The 24,473-nt window shown below is 54.0% G+C and overlaps 1 non-coding gene and 1 pseudogene across 1 annotated transcript; both read right to left on the bottom strand.

Moving 5' to 3' along the window:
* Positions 1–13,418: 13,418 nt before the first annotated feature.
* Positions 13,419–13,492, bottom strand: TRNAN-GUU (transfer RNA asparagine (anticodon GUU)). Its single transcript has one exon. It is a non-coding gene; the product is annotated as a tRNA-Asn (tRNA).
* Positions 13,493–17,112: 3,620 nt separating this feature from the next.
* On the bottom strand, positions 17,113–23,851 carry LOC144275062 (C-type lectin domain family 2 member D-like; annotated as a pseudogene).
* Between the last annotated feature and the right edge of the window lie 622 nt (positions 23,852–24,473).

Genomic DNA, 24,473 nt, shown 5'->3' with positions numbered 1-24,473 from the left:
ATCTTCCTGATAACACCATCCTGGCCACTATGGGTGTAGAAGCCCTCTACACCAACATTCCACACAAAGATGGACTACAAGCCGTCAGGAACACTATCCCCGATAATGTCACGGCTAACCTGGTGGCTGAACTTTGTGACTTTGTCCTTACCCATAACTATTTCACATTTGGGGACAATGTATACCTTCAGATCAGCGGCACTGCTATGGGTACCCGCATGGCCCCACAATATGCCAACATTTTTATGGCTGATTTAGAACAACGCTTCCTCAGCTCTCGTCCCCTAAAGCCCCTACTCTACTTGCGCTATATTGATGACATCTTCATCATCTGGAACCATGGAAAAGAAGCCCTTGAGGAATTCCACCATGATTTCAACAATTTCCATCCCACCACCAACCTCAGCCTGGTTCAGTCCACACAAGAGATCCACTTCCTGGACACTACAGTGCTAATAAACAATGGTCACATAAACACCACCCTATACCGGAAACCTACTGACCGCTATTCCTACCTGCATGCCTCCAGCTTTCACCCTGACCACACCACACGATCCATCGTCTACAGCCAAGCTCTGCGATACAACCGCATTTGCTCCAACCCCTCAGACAGAGACAAACACCTACAAGATCTCTGTCAAGCTTTCTTACAACTACAATACCCACCTGCGGAAGTAAAGAAACAGATTGATAGAGCCAGAAGAGTTCCCAGAAGTTACCTACTACAGGACAGGCCTAACAAAGAAAATAACAGAACACCACTAGCCGTCACCTTCAGCCCCCAACTAAAACCCCTCCAACGCATTATTAAGGATCTACAACCTATCCTAAAGGATGACCCAACACTCTCACAAATCTTGGGAGACAGGCCAGTCCTTGCCTACAGACAGCCCCGCAACCTGAAGCAAATACTCACCAACAACCACATACCACACAACAGAACCACTAACCCAGGAACTTATCCTTGCAACAAAGCCCGTTGCCAATTGTGCCCACATATCTATTCAGGGGACACCATCACAGGGCCTAATAACATCAGCCACACTATCAGAGGCTCGTTCACCTGCACATCCACCAATGTGATTTATGCCATCATGTGCCAGCAATGCCCCTCTGCCATGTACATTGGTCAAACTGGACAGTCTCTACGTAAAAGAATAAATGGACACAAATCAGATGTCAAGAATTATAACATTCATAAACCAGTCGGAGAACACTTCAATCTCTCTGGTCACGCAATCACAGACATGAAGGTCGCTATCTTAAAACAAAAAAACTTCAAATCCAGACTCCAGCGAGAAACTGCTGAATTGGAATTCATTTGCAAATTGGATACTATTAATTTAGGCTTAAATAGAGACTGGGAGTGGCTAAGTCATTATGCAAGGTAGCCTATTTCCTCTTGTTTTTTCCTACCCCCCCCCCGATGTTCTGGTTTAACTTGGTTTTAAACTTGGAGAGTGGTCAGTTTGGATGAGCTATTACCAGCAGGAGAGTGAGTTTGTGTGTGTATGGGGGTGGTTTTTGGAGGGGGGTGAGGGAGTGAGAGAACCTGGATTTGTGCAGGAAATGGCCCAACTTGATTATTATGCACATTGTGTAAAGAGTTGTCACTTTGGATGGGCTATCACCAGCAGGAGAGTGAATTTGTGTGGGGGGGTGGAAGGTGAGAAAACCTGGATTTGTGCTGGAAATGGCCTAACCTGACGATTACTTTAGATAAGCTATTACCAGCAGGACAGTGGGGTGGGAGAAGGTATTGTTTAATATTCTCTGTGTATATATAAAGTCTGCTGCAGTCTCCACGGTATGCATCTGATGAAGTGAGCTGTGGCTCACGAAAGCTCATTCTCAAATAAATTGGTTAGTCTCTAAGGTGCCACAAGTACTCCTTTTCTTTTTACACAACACAGCGTGACTGGCCCGTTTTGTTGTTGCTGGCAAATTGTGCTTTTTTGAGGTGGGGGGGGGGGTTATATTTGAAATGAGTTCTTCATCCTCTCCCACTCTCATCCAGGGGTGCTGGAACAGGGGAGACCAGGGCCCACCAGTTTTTACTGGCCATAAGTGTGAGCGACTGGATGAGGGGGGAGAGAAGGGAGCGGGAGGGGGCGGTGTTTTGGGGGCAAGGGGCAGTGTGAAGTGGGAGCTCAGGGAGAAAGGCGGCATGAGGGGGGGGCTCGGAAAGGGACGTTTTGAGGGGGCCGGACTTCGAGGAGAAGGGGTGGCACAGGGGCTGGGCCACAGTTTGGGTGACAGCAGCCCTCCCACACTTTTAGGAAGCTTTTGCCCATCTTGCCCTCATCTCAAATAAATTTGTTACAGTAAGAAAACTTTGAGCAACAAGGAGACTCAGAGACCCACAATATAACCACTAAAATCCTCACCCGCCCCAAGAGCTGGGCAAACAAAATTTTTTGGTCGCTGACAATTCCAAAAAAAGAGATGGAAAAAAACTGGTTTCAGGTTGAACAAAACTAATTTTTTTCCAAATTTTTATGAACCAAAAAGCTTTAAAAAAAAAATAAAAACACAGGAACATTTCAAGGGTTGTAACTTTTTGAATTTTTAAAATAAAACTGAAGGACATTTTTTAACAAAAAATTGTTTCAAACTGAAAAATAAAAATGGATTGTTTGGAAAGAGTCTAAACTAAATGCTTCAACTTTTTAAGAACTCGGGGGAGGGTCTGGACGTGAACAATTCAGCAGACTGGATATGAATTCGCAAACTGCTGAATCTAAAATAGGTTTAGATGAAAAGTTTCGCCTAGTCTAGTCCCCACCGTTGAGGGGCATCGTAAGAGGGATCAGCTCTTCTAGCTGGTTTCCCAGCCCAAGTCTGTCTCCATTTAATGGGTCCCTCCCCCCACTCTGGTTTAGGGTTGCCAATTTTAATTGGACATATTCCTGAAGATTTAATCACATGACAATTAATCTTTAATTACTGCAGACTCCCGGTAATCCTGGAGGATTGGCAATGCTACTCCAGTTTCCTGGGCCACATCCGTGTCCCCACCTAATGGATCCCTTCCTCTGGGTTCCTGGGTCAAGCGTCTGTCCTCCATTAGCAGGTCTCCTTCCCCATTCTCCAGGGCTGGGTCTCGATTCCTGTTTCTGGTTCCCTGGGCCTGGTCTCCGTCCCTGTCACGCACTGCGGGGAGCTCAGATTCCTGTGAATCCTGCACACTTCCAGGCTGCTGGGAGCGATGAGTCAGCAGCTTCCTAAAGACGAGTCGCGAGTAGGCAAACGCTTTCCCTCTACCTTTCCAAAACCCACATTCGTATAGTGAGACTAGCACCCCCACCACTGCCACCACTCCACGCACCAGGAGACGATTCCAGGACGCTGGCTCTGAAACTAAAGAGAGAGAAAGGCCCCATGACTAAGGGAGTCCGTTAAATCATCCCACCGCTGCCATGAGGATCCCAGAAGATGAAGACGTTCCTGGGACACAGTAAGAGCTGAGTTGGGTCGTGTGCACATGGTCACCACTCAGAGCAGCGGGAATGAGATCTCCAGGCTCATTATCCTCAACGGCCAACGTGACGGAGGGAGAAAGGTGAGCCCGGCAAAGCAGCCCCTGTTCCAGAGTCTGGGAACTGTGATTTTTAAAATGCTCCGGGATGCGGTCCCTCAGGTCTTAAGGTTAGAGGGGACGGTTAGGATCATCTACTCCAGCGTCTCCTGAAGCGTGGGGAAGGGCTAGCCATGGTGGGAAGGGTGGGGTTTGAAGATGTATACAAGAAAATGGGGGGTGGGGTCGCTAACACATTGCTGACGGGTGAGGGGCACGATTGGTTTCTTTGCCTTGAGGAGGGGGCTCAGCTTTTAAAAGTTTTGGGAAGAATAATTTAGTCTGAGCCCTGGCATAACCCAGGCCAGAGAACGTCGCCTACTGATTCCTGCACCCAGCCCAGTGATTTATGGCACTGACTTGGCATTGAGAGGGATTTTATCATACGCTGAAATCCAGCTGCAGAAGGGAAAGGGCATTAGAAGCTGAAAGACCCCAGAAGTGGCTCTGGTTTTCTACTCAAAATAACCACCCAGGGCTGATTTTCCCCAGCCCAGCACCTTGCAGTCATGCACCCAGCGACTAGTGACTTCGGTGTGCAGGCAGGCTCCCAAATCCAGACAGTGGCACTTCACATCCACTTTGCTCTGGCGTCAGGGACTGCCCTGAGTGCCCATCCTGCAAACACGTACGCACCTGAGCCCTCCCTCAGGTCTTAAGGTAGCGATCCAAGGCTACTCCTACGGATGGAGTTAAACACGTGGCTAAAGCGTTTGCAGAGGTTCCAAAGAGCTGAGGCTCTGTGCAAAAGGAACATTACTTCAGTTATTCCAATCTTGGGTTTATGAGATGCTCCTGCCCGCCCCCCCCCCCTTCACAGCTGAGTCTCCCACCCAGTGGAATTCTCCAAGGAACTTCGCACTCCAAGAGACAGCGGTGCCTGAAGTGGCCATTAGCCTCTTAAGTCCCTTTCGGAATCCAGCCCTAATCAGGACAAGTCCTCAGCTCCCTGCAGCTCTTCCGTTACCAGGGTCGCACGGTGCAGGTTTCCTCTCACCCATGAGACTTTGTTTTTAAAGGAAAGCTGAGATGCAGGAGATCAAGGTGGTGCTTCCAATGAACAAGTACCAGGTCACCCACCCCATGGGATTCAGCCTCGTATGGTCCTTGCTCCAGACCCCCAACTCTGTGGGTCTCAAGCAGGGGTACAGGTATGCCTGGCGCACAAAGAGCTCTTCCGAGGAGTAGGTCAACTCATCTAGATATTGGCCTAGTTTTACAATGGGCTACATAAAAAGCACTAGCGAAGTCAGTGCAAACTAAAATTTCAGACAGACACTGACTTGTTCATACTGTTCTGTACGCCACACACGGACATGTAAGTACAATACTTATTTCCAATGGGTTTATTTTATAATTATTTGGTACAAATGAGTCAGCAATTTTTCAGCAATAGTGGCTGTGGCAACATTTGTATTTTCATGTCGGATTTTCTAAGCAAGTTCTTTTTAAGTCAGGAGAAACTTGGGGTACGCAAGACAAATCAGACTCCTGAAAGGGGTGCAGTGGTCTGGAAAGGTTGAGAGCCACTGCCCTAACTCACCTCACAGCCTGGGACGTCTTCTCGACTGACGCTGCGCAGGGAAGTTAGAGATGAAGGACAACACCAGAGCCCAGCTTCCCATTACGGGGAGGGGGAGGAAAGACTCACCCCTGGGCCTTTCCTTGTTACAGGGACCCACAGTGACACGGACTCTCTCTCACTCTGCAGCTTCTCAGGCTCTGCTGCTGGGAACAGCTGCGGGTGGAAAAAAGGCAGCCAGGTTCTGTCTGAGACGTGTGCCGCGGAGCTCAAATGGATCTGCCAGAAAGAAGCGGCCCTGATATAAACAGTGCAACGGAGGATCCACATTTGTGTATCTGTAATGTGAAGTACCCCCTGTTCAGTCTCCTGGGTAGGGCCCTACCAAATTCACCCATCCAGTTTGGTAAATTTCATGCTCATGAGATTTTTAAAAGTCCTTTAAATTTCACAGTTTTAGCTATTTCAATCTGAAATATCACCCTGTTGTAACTGTGTGGATCCCATCCCAGAAGAGGGTCAAGGGGGGGGGGGGGTCTCAGGGCTATTGGGGGAGGGGTGTCACGGTATTGCGACCCTGACTTCGGCACTGCTCCTGGCAGTGGTGCGACCTTCAGAGCTGGGCTCCCGGCCGGCAGCCACGGAGCTTTCTGCTGCTGGGGGAGGTTCCTGGAGGTGGCTCTGGTCTGGCCCTGGGAGCAGTCCATGCAGGGGACGAGGTCCGGTTCCTCCCCAGCCCAGCCCGAACTTGCAGCTAGAGCCTGGCACACGGTAGGAGCCCCTGCCCGGGATGCTCCCAGCCCTGCCCCTCCCCCGTTCCAGGGTCCAGCACTCAGAGGTTAAAAGGGCCTGGAGCTGGCGGGTGGCGGGGTTCCCTCCTGACCACCGCGCTCGGGGCAGTTGCCCACAGCACCCACCCGTAAGATTGGCCCTTCCCCTCCCCCTCCCCCACCATGCCACCCTCAATTCTGCACTGTTGCTGGCAGCAGCGCTGCCTTCAGATCTGGGCACCAGACCAGCAGCTGCTGCTCTCTGGCCGCTCAGCTCTGAAGGCAGCGTAGACATAAGGGGGGCAGTACTGGGAATTATTCCCCCCCTCCCCCGCCGAGCCAGATTTCACAGTCTCTGATGCATTTTTCATGGTCATGAATTTGGTAAAGCCCTTCTCACGGGGCGGGACTGGGGCTTTAGGCAGAGCAGAACTCTGGGCGGTGCTGGGACTCAGGTGCCCCGCGCAGTCACAGTTCCTCTCCTCGGTCCTCCTCACTGGGCTGGGGCCTTGGGGTGTAATTTTTAACTGCCCCAAATCTGCAGTAAGTTAATACCCTGTAATGCTTCCCAGGGTACCCAGGGCTGGGAGGCACCTCGCCACCACCTGCCCTTTGCCTGAGGGAGCCTTGTCTGTGCCTGCCAGGGGTCAGCTCCCCCACTCCACTGGCCACACGCACTCGCTGCTGGGCCTGCCATCACTGCAGGGTAGCAATAGGCCCACTCTGCCCTCAAGCCCTCTGAGCATCTGTCTGGAGCGTCCAGTCCCTGGTCCCCTGGGCACTGGCAGGATTCACAGATTCACTGTTTCCAAAGGAACAGTAACATCCTCGGCCCCAGCTTACCAGGTCCAGCTCAGATCACTGCTCCACTTAACACACAGCGCTGCCATAGGCTCACAGCGAAATCATGCCTCAGTTCAACAAAGCCAAGAGTCAAGTGGAAGTGTTGGAAACAAATGGTTACATATAACAAAGTCATAACATGTGTTCTAGAGCCTAGACCTAACTAACAAGGTATTCTCCTGTCTAACCAAGTACAGCTCACCCGAAATCCTTGCAGCACTTCACAGCCAGGCAGCCTCGGACCCTTCTTTCTTGAGACATGCGTACTGTCAGTTTGTCTCCGAGGGGACGGATCCAGTATGTCTCTGCACACCGAGAGAGATCAGGCCGATCCTTTGTCTTTATGCTTAAACACCACAGATGGACACACACACACAGCCCCCTGCTGTATGTTTCTTCCTGTAGATTTCCCTTTTTTGTGGATTTTGCAATCTAATTTTGCACCTGGCTCAGTGCGCAAAGAGACATCCAACATCAGGCACACAATACACAGATGGCCAGACAGGGAGGTAACCTCAATTGCCTCCTGTCTGAAAGGAGGATCTGAGGTACATCACCTCCCGTGACCTGCCTTAACTCCGAGACCTTAAGGGCATCATTGTCCGTCTAGAGACACAGCTCCTTACATAGTATCGGTACAGAGGTCTTGCTCCGATTATGGTGACCATTGGGCGACTGGCTCTTGACACAGAGCTGGCATACCCGCTTTTGTGAACTATTATGTAGACACCTGTGACTATCAGGCATCTCAATCAGGGGTACATGTACTCCTGGCGATACGCAGAGACCTTCCAGGTGATACATCAACTCATCCAGATATTTACCTAGTTTTAAAACAGGCTACATAAAAAGCACTAGCGAAGTCAGTACAAACTAAAATTTCAGATCGTGACTTGTTTACACTGCTCCTGAAAGAGGTACAGTCATCTGGAAAGGTTTAAAACGACTGATGTAAAGATCAGACCCAGGGGATTCCTGGAAAACCTTCTGTGCTCCCTGCCACTTGGCACCAAGTGGTCCCTGGGTCACATACATCTTTCCCCCAAACTCCATCTCTGGGCAGGCTCAGCTCCTCTCTCCTGCAAGGAGGGAACTGAAGCCAAGGCCGTGCAATAGCGCTGTCTGCAGTGTCTTGAGAGAGTGCGCGCCAACCTCAGGGCAGACTGCTGGGAACCAGGGCACAAATCCAAACTGGCTGAGAATTCTAGACATAGATTTCACCAACCAAACATGCAGGGTAACCTCCTCCAGCATCCTAACAGCCTAGCCATGCAGTCCCCTTGGGTACTCCGATCTGTCTCGCAACCTAGGTGAGCCTGCCTTTGAGAGACAGATGGTCTCTCACACTCAGAATCACAACAGTATTCAGGTTACTCCCAGTCCCACAGGTCCAGGCACCCCAGGTGAACTGCACCTTAGACGTCACACCAAAGACTGCGCACGTAGCCAGTCTTATTATATGACAATTTATTCAAAAGGAAATAAGATTTATTTACAAGGCTAAAGCAGGTGAACATACATACCTTTTGAAACTTTGTAGCTTAGTTGTGTAACAGAAGCATCTATAGCAGACATGGGGACTTTGGCATGACCTGCCACCTGGTCTGTCTGTGTCACACCTACCCTCTCCCTGCCCTTTTCAAACCCACTGGGCTCCAGGAAGGGAGAGAACAGACATTTCTCCTCTTACTCCTACGTTCCAGGCCCTAGGTGTCCCAAAAGCAGTGTAACAGGAGTCCTACTCCCTTGGCAGGTGCAGCGCTCTTAAAAAATGGAAAATTAAAACTAGTTTAAAACGTTTATTCTTTCATCCAAAGCAATATCTGGCAACAAAAACCAGGAACTGTTGGTGTAAACCTGCAAACTTCAAAATCAATTGGGTTTTCAAAACACCCCAAAAACTGACCCATAAAAAAATCTTGTTAAAAAGTTGCCGGGGGGGGGGGGGGCGGGAATGGAGAACATCCCCCCTCAGCTCTATTCCATACCATAAAATGGGAATGAGGAATATTTTTAAAAGATTCCATAGATAATTTTCTGTAGTAAAAAGCTTCTGTGCGGGAATGTCAGGGCAGTGAAAGCTGAGGCTGGTGCCTTGGCTCAGTTAGGCAGAGTTCCTGGTGCAGCTGAGGAGGGGTAGGAAAGGCTGGATTTGAGCCGTTCCACTGGCAGAAAAAGAGACGGCACGGGTGGGGGGACAAGATGTGCAAATAGCATCTCTGGTTTTCACCTGAGTCCACAGTGCTCTGCCCAGTGATGCGCAGAGCATTCCCCGATATTCCGGAATTGCTCAGATGTGATGGTCACAAGAAATCACACTCCGGCTTTTCCAGGGCTAGATTCCATAATACTCTTGTTACCAGCCCCCGTCCACGGCAGCCTCCTGTGCCTGTGTAAATGCATCGGGTTTGGTGCAGATCCAGGGTCTCTCACTGCTGCATCGCAAGCTGCTGTCTGCACTCAGACCGTTCAGATACGCGCAGTCTCCTCCTCCTCCGATCGGAAACCTGCAAGACAGAAGCCAGGGAGCTGGTGTCAGGTAGGAGTTGGACATTTCCCATCAGTCACAGGCAGGGAGAGACGCTCTCGCACAGTGCAGGGAGCTGCTGCACTCACAGCCCCTCACAATTCCCCTTCCTGCACCTGCCACAGGCCCCAGCTAGAAAGGGGGCAGTGGGGCAGCAAGGCCAGGAAAGGTTCAAAGATCAACTGACCTCCATGGAGCATTTATGCTGGGTGGGTATTAACCCAGGTCCTACTCTCCCCCACACACACACCCAGCTGGGTCTGGATGGGCCCCTGCAGGCCCAACCCACCCAAACTGCCCCGGGTGCAGGTTCCAGGTGACTCTCAGCGTGGCGAGGAGCAGCCGTAACGCCGCACAGAAGAGCTGGGTCCAGGGCTCCCTGGACAGTTTACATCAGCTCTCAGGCCAGAGGCCTGTCAGGACAGGCTGCATTGCAGGGGGTGGCTGGAGTGAAATGCCAGCAGCACAAACCCAGCGGCCATGGGGTGACCCCAGCCACACACACAGAGCTTCCCGTCAGAGCTGGAGGCCAGCGCTTCCCACCTGGGAACAGGGTGGGATCCAGGCCCACAGGCAAATCCTCCCCCATGGTCCCATCCTGGCTACTCACAGTAGTCATGTGCTGGGCTGGGAGGAGGCCCAGCACTACTCTTTGGGCAGGCCGGGATCTCCCTGCCCTCAGGCCACCAGCCTCTGGCTCGGGGTGAGATCTGTCCCAGAGAAGGGAGAACCCAGCTCACAGCCACCTGAGCAGATGGCTGTGGATGGCTCCCCCACCAGCATCACCCCGGAAGAGCTCTAAGGGGATGGCAATGATGCACCCAGAGCCTTCTGCTGGGGTAGGCGCCCACAGGGTGGCAGATTTCAGGGTTAACACCCCACTGAGATGCCTGTTTACCCAGTTTGGGTAAATTGGCATCACATTAGCTATCCTCTAGTCATCGGGCACAGAAGCGGATTTAAATGATAGGTTACAGATGGGATATGCACCAAGCGTGCCCGGACTCAGCTCCTCACCCTGGTGTCAGCGGTGTGTTCTTGGTGCATGCTCCCAGTATGCCTGTTCTCCGCTCCACACCCACAGTGGTAGGGCTTCCCCACATACTGGCTCACAGGGGGTGCAGGAAGAGGTGCTCAGACATCCCCAGAGGGGCAGGGACCCACAGAGCCCAGCTCACATGAGGGGGTCGAGGATCATTGGGAGCGAGGGGGCTCAGGAGCCTCCCTCAAAAGCAATGGCCCCCCAGAACCATGCTCACATGAGGATGGAGGGCACAGAGGGTGGGGTCAGAACTACAGAGTTGGCCAGGGCCCTCTCCCCTCCCCCAGATCCTGCCACTCGCACAAGGGACAGGCACACATGGGAAGTTTTAGGGAAACAGGCTCAGACTCCTCAAGGACAGGCCAAGGCCTTCCAGCTCCCAGATCCCATGGGGGTGTCAGCCATATATGGGCTGGGAGGTGCCAGATCACGACCCACACACCCCTGCTCCTATTCTCCCCCAGTCCCCATCCCTCTCCCCCACTCCTCCCTTCTCAGTGCCCCACCCCACCTAGCCCCTAACCTCAACCCCTCTCTGCCCCTATTCCCAGCCACTCTTCCGTCCTTCTCACCCTCCGCTCCCAGCAAGCATTTGCATGTGGAATTCATTGTCATTTCAAAGACAGGGTTAGCACCTTCTGAGTATTCTGCTGTATTTGGATTAAGTTTCACCAAAATAAATAATAACAATAATAATAAAAACCCTTGGAGAGAGGCAGATTAGAGCAAGATGCCTCCTTTTTTTAAGATACAGATTTCCTACCAAGGCTTGGATTTGAACTCCTAAGAGCATAAGACCTCCCACACTGGGTCAGCCCAAAGGTCCATCCAGCCCAGTGTCCTGTCTTCCAACAATGGCCAGGGCCAGGTGCCCCAGAGGGAATGAACAGAACAGGGACTCATCAAGTGATCCATCCCCTCTTGCCCATTCCCAGCGTCTGGCAGAGGCTAGGGACACCATCGCTGCCCATCTTGGCTCATAGCCATGGATGGACCTGTTCTGCATGAATTCATGGTGCCCACTGCGGTTCAATGGCTGGACCATTCCCCCTGGGGTCATAACTAGTTTTCAAGCTCCTTCCCCTCTCTCCCTGCACAGGCACAGCGTGATCTGCTTGGCGTGTGAGTCTCACACCGGCTGAGCAGCCGGCCAACCTAGAATCAAAGTGGTTCATAACGTGGTCATTTGATCTCCCCGAAAGGGCTGGGGGACGCCCTGCACTCTGCTGGGAGAACTCTCAGCCGCCTAAAAACAGAACAGGAGGACTTGTGGCACCTTAGAGATGAACACATTTATCTGAGCATAAGCTTTCAGGAGCTACAGCTCACTGCGTCGGATGCATTTAAAACCCTGGTGCAGTGATCTCAGCCCTGGCTGTAAGGAAAGCAGGTCAATTTTAGCTGGTTGGGGGCTTTGTTTGTGGGAGGAGGGGATCTCAGAAATCCCTTGTCCAAATGGCCCTGTGCCCCGCCCCCCCCCCCCCCCCCAAGGCACACAAACTGTCAAGGCTCCAAGTCAGTGGATGGATTTCAGAGCAGGCAGGAGATCGGTGCGTCAGGCAGAGAGCTGGCGCTTTGCTAGAATAAAATTTCTTTGGCTGCCCTCCACTAAGATCCCGTCCTTCAGCGCCTCGTCCCCAGGGCTCACTTGGGACCCCAAGTGAGTGTCAGCCCCAGACCCTCCCCCCCCCCCACGGCGGGCTGAGACACGCGACGCTGCCGGGACGGCAGTTCAGAGGGGGTGTTAGGACACTTTGGCCCATCAGTTAAAAGACAAAGAAACAAAGTCTGCCCTGGGGACCAACGGAGACGTCTTCCCTCATGACAGGGAAAAACCAGTTCCCCTTCTCACCCCAAAACGATCCGCGCTCATGATTTGCTGCCCAGCAGCGGAGCTCTTGTCTCGGGAGGCAGCTTCAGCTCCTGCAGGTTACCCGCCTATTTTGCCCCCCTTAACCCTCCTTCCATCTGGTCAGCGCACAGCCCCCTCCCCAATAGACCCCGCCCGCCCCCTCCCCAATACCCCCACCCGATCAGAGCACAGCCCCCTCCCCAATAGACTCTGCCCAACCCCTCCCCCATCTGGTCAGCGCACAGCCCCCTCCCCAATGGATCCGGGGTTCCCCAGTGTGATCCATGCACCCACCCAGGTCTTCTCCTCCCCCCCAACCCGGCACCTCCCTGCTCGCCCCCTCCCCGATCCGTGCACAACACCAGCCCCTCCTCACCTGCTGGTGGAGATCCCCAGCCCCTGATCGCTCCGTGGGCAGCCAGCGCCTGGATCCTGGCTCGCAACTCGCCTAGGCTCGTGTCCCCTGGAGCGGGCTCAGAGCGAACCCGGCTGGCAGGCAGAGGGAGCAGCGAGGGGAAGGGCTGCCCCGCTGGGAGCTGCCAGGCTCGGGGAGAGGGTCCCGCGGCTGCAGCCGCGCTCAGCTGGGCAGGTCAGCAACACCAAAGGGAAACGCACCCAGCTGTCTGTCCCCAGGGAGCGGGCGAAGAGCAGAGGCTCCAGCCGGTCAGGATGCCGCAGCGCTCCCCGCTCTTGTGTCGCTGCCTCCCGGGCTTATGGCTCGGGCTGGGCATGGGTGTCCTCCTTAAATACGCCACGCCGCGAGATCCGGGGACACCGACATGGAATGATCCATATGAGGCGCATCGGGGAGCGGGATGGAGCCGCCCCCGCTGCGGCTCAATGCAGCGTAGCCAGCTGCCGGGGAGAGCGCCTGGCCTGAGGCTGTGGGGAAGTGGGCGAGTCGTCCGGGTCAGCAGCTTAGGGGCCGGGCAGGAGGGTCCCCTGGCCCGCGGGCCATAGTTTGACCACCCCCGCTATAGACTGTCGGGGAAACTGGCCCAAAGTGACGTATGATACCTTATTAGGCGCGTCTTCCAGACATGTGGGTGGGAGGGGCGGGGCTGTGTCCTCCTGCTGCTCCGCCCCTCCACCTGTTCATAGACTATCAGGGTTGGAAGGGACCTCAGCCGGTCATCTTGTCCAACCCCCTGCTCAAAGCAAGACCAATCCCCACTTTTTGCCCCAAATCCCAAATGGCCCCCTCCAGGATTGAACTCACAACCTTGGGTTTAGCAGGCCAATGCTCAAATCACTGAGCTATCCCTACCCCCCAAAAGCAGGTCTGCATCCCTGGGTGGGCTCGAACCACCAACCTTTCGGTTAACAGCCGAATGCGCTAACCGATTGCACCACAGAGACTGGGCAGCCAGGCCCCAGGCAGGGAGCAAGCGGCCATAGCCAGCTGCTGGGCAGAGCCTGGCTGGGGAGGGGCGGCAGCAGCAGCCCGATCCCTGCCTGGGCTCAGCTTCCCGGCGAGCCGCAGCCCCTCCCCGGCAGGCCCTGTGTGCAGCAGCTGGCTGCGGAGGGGCGACAGCCCAGTCCCCCCACACTCGGCTTTCCGGGGCAGTGGAAGTACCTAAAAGTGTGGGGGACCACCACAGGAGCCTGAACCGGGGCCCCGCCCCCTGCACCACCCTTTCCCCTGAGGCCCCGCCCCTCGGTCCTCCCCCCCACCTTACAATGTGGAAGTGGGAAGACAGGCGCTGGGGGTGTGTGTCTGTATCTCTCTCTCTCTCCCCAGCTTGCGGAGAGGCTCTGACCCGCCCCATCCCGTCCTCTCCCTCCCCGCAAGTTGCCTTTTGGCCCCTCCCCCAATACTAAAACAGACAAGTTCTTATCATAAAAAAAGGGACTAGCCGCCCCCCCCCCCTTGAACTGCTGGGGGCCCCAAGCAATTGCTTAGGCTGAGTCTCTCTGTTTATACCCAGGGCTCTGAGTGTACGTAGCCCAGCCCGGCACATGTCCCTCAGTCTCCCCGCACCCTGCACCACCACCTCCAGCTGTCAAAACTGAACTCACCTGGGCCTGGGCCCCCCTGCCATGCCCCCCCCCCCGAAAACTGTACACCCTTCTCTGCCCCGGCCCTGCTGGCTCCCCCTGGGGACGACACTACTCTTCCTGGTTCCACACCATGACCGCCAAAGGCTCACAAACCAGCAGATAAAAAACTCTGCATTTAGTATTTTAAGTCTCATGATTTTTAAGTGGGTCTCACGGTTTTGAGGCCTGACTCATTTTGAACTCTTGCGTTTATCAATACAGAAATTATCTAACCCCTCTCTCTCTCTCTCTCTGTCACACACACACGCGTCACTTAGTCTTACACACCTGCTGTGGGCGCTGACGCCCTGGGCGCAGGAAGAGGGGGCGCAAGGGTGAGGCCTTGGGGGAAGGGGCAGAGTGGGGATGGGGCCATGGGACAAATCAAACTTCTCAGGAGCCTGTCTGTGACCAATATAGTTTTAAGGGGCTCCTACCTCCCCTCTCCTGCCATGGCTCTTAAAACCAACTGAGTATCTGAACCGTCTGCTGCCCAGGGCCCTGGGGTGAGCGGAGCTAACGCCAACCGCAGTATGGCCTGATACGGCCTGCACCCTATTTGTGAGACGAAGGGTGAGAATTTTCACCGGGAGTGGGCTCAAGACACTGCTGGGTAGCAGGCCCGGTACAGCCAACCAGAAATCCCCCCTATCATCACTGGGGTTGGGTCCAGGCGAGCAAGGAAAAGAGAGACATCTGGTGCACCCCCCTCCTTGCATTGCAGGCTGACATACTCGGTGGAGTGTGAACTACCGCCCTGCACCGCCTCACATACTTGATTTGCCACGGCTTTCATGGGACGGTGGAGGTTGATGCTTCCCTAAACCCTCAGGATACAACTTTCCGACTCTCTTTTCCCCTCCCGCACCCACTCACACGTTAAACCCCCTGAAAGTAGCAAACACTGAAAACCCATCGCAGGCAGCCTAGCTCCGGGCAAGCAGCAGGAATGGGACAGAAGGGCAGAAGCTCACGTGTTCTCCTCGCCCCTGGCAGAATGCCTTGTGCGGGTTGTACCTGGGGGGTGCAGGGGTGGAATGAGCCGGGGACGTGTGCCCGTTTGAGCGATTCATAGCGGGCAAACGAGGCACGTTTGAGGGAGCCTTGTCCAGGCCTGCCATGGGTCAGCTCTCTCAAGCCACCACCCCTGGCAGCGCAGGCCTGACCTTCCAGCCCCCTGCAGGCCTCGCTCTCTGTGTACAGGTTAGCGATCGACACCCCCAAAGCCTCTGAGCGTCCCTCGGGAGTGCTCAGCCCGTTCCACTGAGCACACGCAGAACTGTGACTCTCTTCTCTCAGGCGCGGTCCACAGCAGCTTGTAAGATTCAATTCAGGCCAACCACTCTATTGAGAACCCAGCACTTAGATATACAGAAAACAGGAACGAGTTTATCATCAAAGAACAGAGATGCAAGCGAGAGTGAATAAATACTGGAAAGTAATGGTTACATAGAAAACCAAATCCTCACACTTTCTAGAGCCGGGGTTCTCACAAATTTTTGGCAGCCTCAGCATGCGGCTCTGACAATACTTTACTAACTCTAGGAAAAACAAACAAATAAATTACATGTGCATATTTACATAGGGATTTTTTGCAGACTCAATAATAAATATAAGGTACAGTTGTGTCCTATCTTTACTGGACCTAAACACAGAACAAACCAGTGCTTTGCACAGTCTTGTCTTTTTTGTTGTTCTTTTGCTTTTTTGGTCAAAGGTGGAGGGCTGTACAAAAATTCTGAACTAAATTTAAAAATGCTTTACATAATAGAAAGAATAATGACTAATAATGAGAGAATGTATCTGCCAGTATGTCCAAAATTTCTTTCACAGACAAAAAAAACCCAATCAACCTAGCCCAGTAATAATAATGATAATAGCAACAACAAAATCTGAGCCATTGCTGTTGTCTTTTCAGCTTGGTTTTTCCATCATTTAACAGCTTGCGCCTCTGAAGCTCACCATGGTAATTTGGTTCAACTTTTGCATGAGTGCTGTAGGGACGTTGCACGACATAAGTTTCAATTTGATGAATTTCTCTCTCACCCTGCAACTTGCTCAGAAACGGAATCGGATATCTTCAGAAACACAGGAAACTGCCTTTCCCCCTGGTGCTGAAGTGTTCCTTTTTCTTTCTCTGTTTTGCTTTTCTTAGCAGAAGGTCCCAGAGGAGCCACCTGCTGTCACATTCAAGGTCATTTTCTGGCACTAGATTATTTGAAATACTTTCTGATACCCAGTCACATTTTTAACTTTCACCTCCCCCCCCATGAACAATCACAACCTACTCAAACATCACACAGTGAGATGGCCCATAGCCACTTACAGAGCTACAGTAACATGAGATGTAAACAGTGATTAGAGGTCTATAAAATCATGAGTGGTGCGGAGAAAGTGACTAAGGAAAAGCTATTTACTTGTTCCCATAACACAAGAACTAGGGGCCACCAAATGAAATTAATGGGCACCAGGTTTAAAACAAATAAAAGGAAGTTCTTCTTTACACAGCGCACAGCCAACCTGTGGAACTCCTTGCCTGAGGAGGTTGTGAAGGCTAGGACTATAACAGGGTTTAAAAGAGAACTGGATAAACTCATGGAAGTTAAGTCCATGAATGGCCATTAGCCAGGATGGGTAAGGAATGGTGTCCCTAGCCTCTGTTTGTCAGAGGGTGAAGATGGATGGCAGGAGAGAGATCACTTGACCATTGCTTGTTAGGTTCACTCCCTCTGGGGCACCTGGCGTTGGCCGCTGTCGGCAGACAGGATACTGGGCTAGATGGACCTTTGCTCTGACCCAGTCTGGCCCTTCTTATGTTCTTAGCCAAAGAATACACTTTGCGACTTCAAAGAAAACCACACCGATGTAGCTCAGCTCTGCTGGCATGGTACTATTTAAAAGGGAGCACGCATTAGGATTTATGGCATTTAGAAGGCACCTTTAATACTTAATATCTCAGCGATTCTTGGGGCACTTTGGAGGCTCTTGTGGCTGCAAAACAATCAGCTGGTGGCTGCATTTGAGAAATGCTGTTCTGGAGTCTAAACGAACAAGGCCTTCCCTTCTCTCATTTCCCCAGCGTGTGGCTGAGACTCCTACTCATGAGATCACTCCCTCTCAGCTGCAGAGAAAAGCTTGACAATGTGACCCTGAGTTTAAAGGTTCAAAAGCAGAAGGCACATACGAAGAATCCACAGTTTAAACGAGACACACTTAATGCTTGAGGGCCCCGCTGCCTGATTTTGAGATCCTGGCCAGGCTGACGAATGGGGACTTGACTCGTTCAAGTAGGTGTGAGTTGGATCAGTGTCACTTCTAGGAATCTCATTTCGAGCCCCCTTCCAGTGCAGTCTCTTTTCCCATCACATACACCTCAGGTTTGCTACAGATCCACCGTCTTTCCATGTAGCACGGTGAGCTGCTGACCCCTTTCTCGTTGTTAAGATACGCGCAGTCACCTCCTCCTCTTATCTGAAACCTGCAACACAGAAGCCAGGGAGCTGCAGTCAGGCAGAGGCCGGGCATTTCACACCAGTCCCAGCCAGGGGAGCCGTTCTCCACAGTGCAGGCCTGAGTGTGGAGCAGCTACTCTCCCAGCCCCTCAGGAGCAGAGCTCAGGACAGCGGGGGCTTTGCAGAACCGCTGACTGTTCGTGACCCTCTAGGCTGAGCAGCCCACAGGGGTGCTGGAGAATGGAAAGTCCCCAGCAGGACGGAGAGAATTTGTTAGACTGATTGTCAAAAGGGACCGGTCCTCTAACAAGAGGAGCAGACCAGAACCAGACGACCAAGCAGGAAAAGCGGGGGGCAGGAGGGATCTCACTTCCTTGAAACACACGGAGCAGAACCAAGATGACACTGAAAGAGGAAATTGCATTCAGGGGTTTCCTTTTCCATTGATCTATAACTCTTGAGCGTTCCATTGGGGACGGGGGAAAAAGAGAGTGTTGAAGAAGTTCCTTTGTGAAAGCATGTGTGCCTTGTTTGTAATCCTCACGTGACCCTCCCAGAGTTCATCTGGAGTGGAGGGTGGAGCTCTAGGGACAACATGCCTCTCGGGAGCTTTGGGAGGGTTCAGACCTGGTTTTGGGTCCTACAGCAGATGATCTGCAGGGTCCCACCTCCTAAGGAGGGAACCAGACAGGGAGTCTGTACCCCAGGAGAGGGCCATAGAGGCCCAAACTCGGGACAGTGTCTGGAGGCTATTCAGACCCAGTGAGGCTGGAAGCAGGTGGGATCCAAAGGTTGGGTCCAATACAGCAGAATGGGGACTGTCCATTGGGGAGCCCTGACCCAGCGCCATAACAGCCTGAGTTTTCAAAGTACTGAAGTAACCCAGACCAGGGAAGTGGGGGGTCTCCATCCCCCTCTAATGGCTGGCCTGCATAAGAGCTTTATCAGTCGGGGGGGGGGGTTCAGTTAAAGAAGTGGATTCTTTCGCTCCTATGGCAGAGGCTCATGCTTCTAGTGCTGAATTCCGGGGTTCAAACCCTGCTCCGGGCTCAAGGTTTTGTGATCACACTTGGAGCCCACTGAAACCCATCGCGGGGTGTTGGCTGGGCAGCCATCACTACTGTACCCCGTTCCAGTGGGAGCCCCAGGCGTCCAGCACCTGTGAACCGCAGGCTCCTTTAACATCGGTGCCTTGCTGCAGATTCAGAGGCCTCACCAGCCAAATCACTCAAACCTGCCGGCTGAAATCCCCAGCGGGACCTGCACCTGCCATGCACTGCTCGACATGCTGCCCTCTCTAGCAGCCACTGTTAACCTGAGCTCCCTGCTGCCTCCTTTCCGCAGGGGGGGTCAGACACCCCAGGGACCTTGCTGAAGAGGGCTGGGGGAGAACAGCGAGTGTCCCAGCTGAAATCCCAGCGGGCTGCGAGGGCACCTCTGGCTGTGGCAGGCTCTGTCTCCGGCCCAGCTCCGTGCTGCGGGGAGGAGCCGAGAGTTCAGGGACACGCCGGCTCCCATCGGTCTCCGATACACGCAGGACGCAAACGGACCAGGGTTGTGTCTGATTGTTTCACTAGCACTGAATGGTGGATCTACCTGAGCTCAAACAGCTCAGACACCAGAATCCCCAAGCCCAGGGAATTAGTACAAAGGGGCGAGAGAGACTCACATGTGGTTGAATTCGGGGCCGTTGGTCCATTTCCAGGGCTGACCCTGCTCCCTCCGGAGGCCGATCCAGTGGTCACGAAGATCCTTATGGTGCAGCAGGAACGCCTTAAAGAAAGCTGAGGGACAGCAGGTATCAGCCCCAGCTCCAGTGCTTCCCCACCCCCACCCCCACCCCCCAGGGCTCTGTGCTGCAGAGAATCCCAGTAGCATATTCATAGAGTATCAGGGTTGGAAGGGACCTCAGGAGATCTTCTAGTCCCACCTCCATCCCCAATTAGATCATCCAACAGATGTTTGCCCCGTATCCCTAAATGGCCCCCTCAAGAATTGAACTCACAACCCTGGGTTTAGCAGGCCAGTGCTCAAACCACTGAGCTATCCCTCCCCCCATATTGAAGGGTGCTCAGTTTATTTTCGGTGGGGGGGTGGTGTTTCCCCTCCCTTTTGCAAAGTAGAAGATCACCCAGGCAGTATTAACCCTCCCCCTGCACAGAGCAGCCCCACCCCGGTGCTCCCAGTCACCCGCACCCCAAGTCCCCCTGGGCTGGGGGCAGCTGCTGGGTCTGAGCTCTCTGCAGAGAGTCTCTTCTCACAGATCAGCCCCCGCTCACCACAGCAAGGCAGGAGGAGGGAGCAAGTCAAGCTGAAGTGGGAGGGGTCAATGTGAGAGGATCCCCTCCTCCCCCGCCTCCTCAGCTGGCTGCTCCTTTCCCATCCCCACAACAGGAGCACTGGCTGGGTTCTCAGTCCCCCTCCAGCAGCCAGCAGGCCAGGAGATGCCTGAGCCAGCCCTGCCCTAGGCAGAAGCTGTCTCCCTATTTGGGGAGGGGGGAATGGAGAATGGGCAATCCCTGTGATCACACACTGACAGTAGGGCCCTGGGCCCAGCCAGGGCTGGGATTCAGATCCTGGAAGTTCATTCACTCCGGCCTCCCAGCACGGGAGGGGGCAGAGCTGCTCCTCACCCCGCAGGGGCAGAGCCCAGGTCCTACTGCAGCAGCCGCCGCTGAGCCAAGGCCAGTGTCTGGCAATTCGAGATCTCTCACCATTTCCTGCTCACTGTCGATCCCAGCCAGGGAGGCACCCGGGGCAGAGCAGCGGCTCTGGCTGTTGGTCCAGCTCCCTTCCCTCTCGGAGAAATAGTAGCATTTCCCTCGGTATCCGACCCAGCTGTCTGGGCACGAGGGTCCAGCAGGGGGGCACAGATCAGCTGATGAAAGCTTAGATGCCAGCACTGAGAATGAGACAGTCACACGGAGGGTAAGAGTTGCACCTAGAATTGGGCATTTGACTGGTACAAAAATTGGTCAATTGACCAGTCAAATGTGTCAAATAGTGGTCAGATATTTTAAAATACTAAATTTATCAGAACAGTAACTAAAAAGAGCAAGACGTCATTGTCTCCAGTAGGTTTAGCTTTAGATAGATACGGATCTACCTAATTTTTTTAAAAAAATGTACTTCATTGACAGGTTTCAGAGTAACAGCCGTGTAAGTCTGTATTCGCCAAAGGGAAAGGAGGACTTGTGGCACCTTAGAGACTAACCAATTTATTTGAGCATAAGCTTTCGTGAGCTACAGCTCACTTCATTGGATGCATATTCCACGGTATGCATCCGATGAAGTGAGCTGTAGCTCACGAAAGCTCATGCACAAATAAATTGGTTAGTCTCTAAGGTGCCACAAGTACTCCTGTACTTCATTGAGTTATTTTAACTCAGAAAAAAAAGGCAAAACACTGAAACCAAGTTCTGAAAAACACCAGTGAGGCTCCAAGGCGCAATCCGAAAGGCAGGCTGCCTCCTACAACCAGGGCTCTCGCTGGAGCATTTGATTGCAGCCAAACAGGCAGTCAATTGACCGGCTTGCCAAGCCTACTGGGATCCCCAGCTGGGGCTGGTCCAGGGCAATCAGACGCAGGGGGACGGAGGCGTTTGTCACAGTAAATTTGCCTGGCAAGAAGGATTCCAGGGACACTCCCAGCCTGGGAGGGACTGACACAGCTCAGAGCATTTCACCCCAGGCACAAGATCAACAGCTGGACCTTCAACCTCGCAACAAACAGCAGGTGAACAACTGAGAAGAACGTGGGAACTTTCACTCAGGGACATGAAAGCCACAAGGGGGTGCCAGAAACCACAGCCACGGGAAGTGACCTGTTGCACTGTGGGCCAGGAATGATGGAACTTTATTCACCTCCTACCTGCAGACTTTTCTTTCCCCAAACACAGCAGCAAGAAAGGCACTTTCTGGAAGCCCTCACGGCAGTGTAACCCTTTCAGAGCCATGAAAGAGCAGCAGTGGGGTCACCCATAAGTGACACCAAAGAGGATTTGAAAGGCCTGTCTAGTTGAGAGGAGTCGGACTCAAACCCCTCCAGACACTTTTGAGCACATCACTTTTCTTTGCACCACAGTAACTCGGTATCTGGTTTTCAAGCCTTCCCATGTGGCTGGCGCTCAGCGTGGAACAGACACTCTGAGTCGGGAAGAGTTAGGAAACGTGGCAGCGGTGATCAGAAAACGAGCATGTGTTCACCTCACTCACAAGGCATGTCTGACCCTGTAGATTTAACTGTCCAGTGCACGGTAGCCAACACCCCTCCCCTACTGAACTGAGCAGAGAAGTCAGTGACTAACAGTTGATGGCACAGGCTGTCTCCACCATCCATCTCCAGGTCAGATGCCACACGTTCTGCAGAGCTCCCTGCACCTGCAGGTGTGTAACCAACCCTAAGCTCACAGATTCCCACCTTACACAGCGAGAGTCAATGCTGCCCATTGCAACAGCCTGCCATTACAGCAGGGAGCTGGGATTCAGGGCCCATCTGTATCCGAGCAATCTGTACCAGTATAATCACAGTGACGAGTGACATCAGGGCAAACACCTCCTGGAGATGCGCTGGAACAGTGCGGCTCGCTCTGGTAACTTCCTGCAGCAAACTGCACCAAGGCAAGCTGCTTTGTGCACCAGTGCGGTGCGTCTCCTTTAGCGGTTTGCCCCAATTCAACGGCACGGATGTGATGACATCGGCACAGAGGATTCCTAATGCAGACAGACCTGGATTCAATCCCCTTTGCCAGCTGCTAAACCCTCCTGGGGCCCAGTGATCAGATCCCAGGGCAGTAGAGAAATCCCTCCCCCGACAGTCTCCAGCACCCCCTGCCCCAGACGACAGGGGGATACAGCAGGGTTCATGTTCACGGCAAACAGAAGCCCTCTGCACGAGCACACGCCGTCTGTGCAGCCGGGAGGAGTGAATGGTGCTACGGGACCCTTCATGGCCATGCTCAGCGATTGGGGGGTTTCCACACTGCGCTGGTGGAGGGGTCTAGGCTGAGTTCTCCGGCTCCTTTCAATAACACGGCAGCACCTGCCGCCCGGCCACAGGCGTGACCTGAAGATCCAGGAAGGCCAGGCTGGTAACCTCAGAGCAACACAGGGAAGGCAAAGGGCTCAGGGTTGCACTGCACCCTGTCCCACTGGATACCCTGGACAGGGACTGCTTCACGGTGCGTGGCAAAGGTGACTTGGACCCAAAGTGCTCAGAGATGGGCTGTGGGGGGCTAATGTCAGTCAGATCGTCCCGACACAGAGAGTGCCCAGGTGCAGGGGTCTGGGAGGGAGCAGGAGGAGGGTCGGGGAGGAACATCCCCAAGGAATCCTCTGTCCCAGGGGCAGAAGCCAGACAGGCCGGGAGGAGAGAGGGACCGTGGCAGGTCACGGGGAATGGGATGCACGGAGATTGTAGATGGAGGGGAAGGGAGCGGGGCGGAAGCTGGGAACTCACCTGCCAGAGCAATGATGGCAGCGATCAAAGCAGACGATACAACTCTCAGTGCAACCACAACTCCACAGGTTGGGCTTTTCTGGCAGTTCCAAGGAGGGTCTGAAACAGAAAGACCCGTCAGGCAGGGCTGGGAGGACACGTCTCACTGACAGCACCGGGGCTGGAGCTGCCCTGGAACAGGCACCGTTCTGTCGATTGCTCCTTCCCTCAGACGCTCTGGGAGAGGAGCCCAGAGGGTCAGGCAGACCCCCCCCACCCCCAAGGGCAGATGGAGGGTCCATGGCTCCCCAGAGCTGCCCTGGGGCTGTTACCAAGATCCGGCTCTGGCTGGGTAGCAGGGCCTCAGAGCAGCAGCCGGGCCATGGTAAGAGCCGCAGCTGTGGAGAACTACAGACTCTCCACCTGCTCTGGGCAGGGAGCCTGTGGGGAGGGATACGGACCAGGGGCTGCTCTCGGCCCCTCACCCCAGGCAAGTGGAGGGTCATCCACGGCTCCCTGCAACTGCTTGGACTCCAGCTGCCAGCCAGAGACGGGGTGGGGGGGACCTCAGGGGGAAGAGAACGGGGAGGGGCAGGGCCAGTGACAAAAAGTGGGAGGGCCACGCCCCCTTCCAGCACCCCGGGCAGTCTCAGTGTCTCTCTCCAGCCTGCTCCCAGGCAGAGATGCCTCCATTACCTGGGTTCCCTCCAGTCTCCCGATGTCCATTGCCATTAAACACAACTCCTGCAGCGGGTCTTCGCTCTCAGCAGCCCCAGCTGCTGGCTCCATCGTCTCTCTCAGCGACACTCAGGCCACAGACGCTGCAGCAGGTGCTGGGCTGGGGTCGGCTCCTCTCGGTCTGAGTGAGTCCGATTTGGCAGCAGCAAAGCTGAGGCGCAGGTCCTGGCCCTGGCTCCCCGTCCCTGCTCCAGGCTCTCCAGCCGATCTGAAACCGAGACGGACCAAGCAGGACAGGTCAGGGGTGGGGGAGGCGATTTGTGGTTTCTCGTTCCCTGCCCAGCAGCCCAACCCCCTGCCAGAGGCGGTGCCATGATGATTAAAACCCCTTCACTCCCATCGGCCCCTCCGCCCCCCAGGGCCTCAGAGACCTGATCTGCTACAGGCCCCGCTCACCCGTGACAGGCACTCAGCTTGGGGGTGGGGGAGAAGACCCTCCTCTCTCACACAATCCTCCTGGAAGTAAGTGTGAGTCGGATATCAGAAGGGGTGGGGATGGGGCTCAAAACAGCCCTGTCCCTGACCCAGCCCCCTCCTTGAAGGACAGGACTTGAACCAGTGTCCTGCGCTCCTCTGCCCAGCCCCTCCTTTCCCTTCTGGGGGGGGCTCTCCCGACCCCCCCCCGCCCTTCGGCCCGGGGCCCGCCCCCCAAATCGCCCCCCTTTGGCACAAA

Source organism: Eretmochelys imbricata, chromosome 14 (assembly GCF_965152235.1).
Source record: "Eretmochelys imbricata isolate rEreImb1 chromosome 14, rEreImb1.hap1, whole genome shotgun sequence".
NCBI classification, from domain to species: domain Eukaryota; kingdom Metazoa; phylum Chordata; order Testudines; family Cheloniidae; genus Eretmochelys; species Eretmochelys imbricata.
The sequence above is the reverse complement of the archived record's forward strand: the minus strand, read 5'-3'. Positions and strand labels throughout refer to the sequence as shown.